The following is a 2,410-nucleotide window of genomic DNA, read 5'->3' on the forward strand; positions in this document are numbered from 1 at the left end:
CATGACGGCCCAGTTTAAGTAGCTGTGCAGGTGCTCTGTTTATAAGATAATTAATCTTAGCTTAACATATTACTGCAAAACAGATAACGCAGATTATTCTCTGATACAATTTTCCTGTAGGATGTTCATATTTTTTATCTCTCTCTCTCTCTCTCTCTCTCTCTCTCTCTCTCTAACAGTTCATATCATGACCCGTGTTGCGTATTTATCATTCGCTACATCTTACAGCAAATGAAATGCTCACTGTTTAGCTACTCATTAACTCTTGCAGGCAGTGAGAAAGGCAATTACTGCTGGGTTTTTTGTAAATGTGTGTCATTTAGAAGTGAGTGATTCTGTCATAATCTGCAGTTGCGTAAACATGATCTAACCGTTGATTTTTATTTTTTTATTTTTTAAGCATCGACTTTTATCATCTTCTTTCCTTTCCTTTTCTCCATTTTTCTTTAGCTAACGCGCTGAATAATTTATGTCCATTAACTTCTCTAAAGGCATACAGCCACAGTGGGAAGTACAAGACCATAAGAGGTTCTCAAGAAGTCTACATTCACCCTTCATCCGTGTTGTTCAGGTTAGTACAGAGAGAATTTGTTTCTCGGAGAAGTTACAACCTTTTAGCTATTTCTTGGTTTTGTGATGAAATGATTGATCTGGGTTGACTCTTTTTCTGTGTTCTAGAGTTAATCACAAGTGGGTAATATACCATTCGCTTGTATCAACTGACAGAGAATACATGAGGAATGAATGAATGAATGAACTCGAGGAGTTCGGGAATGAATGAATGACAGAGGGCTCCAGTATCAAACTTGAGAGTTCGGGAATGAATGAATGAATGAAATGAATGAATGAATGATCAGTTTGGCTTGTTTTTTCTGTCAAATTTATTTGAAAGACTTGACATCTTTGGCTTGTTTTTTCCACAGGGCTCCAGTATCAAATTCGAGAGTTCGGGAATGAGTAAATGAATGAATGAACTCGAGGAGTTTAGGAATGAATGAATTGCAGATGGCTCCAGTATCAAACTCGAGAGTTCGGGAATGAATGAATGAATGAATGGTCAGTTTGGCTTGTTTTTTCAATGAATGAATGAATGAATGAATGAATGGATGATTAGTTTGATTTGTTTTTTCTGTTAGATTTATCTGACAGATTTGACATCTTTGGCTTGTTTTTTCCACAGGGTTCCAGTATCAAACTCGAGAGTTCGGGAATGAATGAATGAATGAACGCGAGGAGTTCGGGAATGAATGAGTGGCAGAGGGCTCCAGTATCAAACTCAATGGTTCGGGAATGAATGAATGAAATGAATGAATGAATGAATGAATGATCAGTTTGGGTTGTTTTTTCTGTTAGATTTATTTGACAGACTTGACATCTTTGACTTGTTTTTTTCACAGGACTCCAGTATCAAATTCGAGAGTTCGGAAATGAATGAATGAATGAATGAATGAATGAATGAATGAATGAAAATGAGGAGTTCGGAAATGAATGACTTCATTCTGTTAGATTTATTTGACAGACTTGATATCTTTGGCTTGTTTTTTTCACAAGGCTCCAGTATCAAACTCGAGAGTTCGGGAATGAATGATTGAATGAATGATTGAATGAACTCGAGGAGTTCAGGAATGAATGAATTCTTTCTGTTAGATTTATTTGACATATTTGACATATTTGGCTTGTTTTTTCAACAGGGCTCCAGTATCAAACTCGAGAGTAAGGGAATGAATGAATTCTTTCTGTTAGATTTATTTGACAGACTTGACATCTTTGGCTTGTTTTTTTCTATAGGGCTCCAGTTTCAAACTCGAGAGTTCGGGAATGAACTTGAGGAGTTCGGGAATGAATGAATGGCAGAGGGCTCCAGTATCAAGCTCGAGAGTTCGGGAATGAATGAATGAATAAATGAATAAATGATATGTTTGGCTTGTTTTTCCTGTTTGATATATTTGGCAGACTTGATATCTTTGGCTTCTTTTTTTCACAGGGCTCCAGTGTGAAACTCGAGAGTTCGAGAATGAATGAGTGAATAAACTCGAGGAGTTCGGGAATGAATGAATGGCAGAGGGCTCTAGTATGAAACTCGAGAGTTCGGGAATGAATGAATGGATGAATGAATGGATGAATTAATGAACGATCAGTTTGGCTTGTTTTTCCTGTTAGATTTATTTGAAAGACTTGACATTTTTGGCTTTTTTGTTCCACAGGTCTCCAGTATCAAACTCGAGAGTTCGGGAATGAATGAATGAATGAATGATTGAATGAACTCGAGGAGTTCGGGAATGAATGAATTCTTTATGTTAGATTTATTTGACAGACTTGACATCTTTGGCTTGTTTTTTCTACAGGGCTCCAGTATCAAACTCGAGAGTTCGGGAATGAATGAATGAATGAATGAACTCGAGGAGTTCGG

General features: G+C 37.0%; 1 pseudogene; it reads left to right on the plus strand.

Moving 5' to 3' along the window:
• Window positions 1-748, plus strand: part of LOC112090416 — a 7,244-nt pseudogene extending 6,496 nt beyond the window's left edge.
• The last annotated feature ends 1,662 nt before the right edge of the window (window positions 749-2,410 follow it).

Source organism: Morus notabilis, unplaced genomic scaffold, assembly GCF_000414095.1.
Source record: "Morus notabilis unplaced genomic scaffold, ASM41409v2 Scaffold1378, whole genome shotgun sequence".
Taxonomy (NCBI): Eukaryota; Viridiplantae; Streptophyta; class Magnoliopsida; order Rosales; family Moraceae; genus Morus; species Morus notabilis.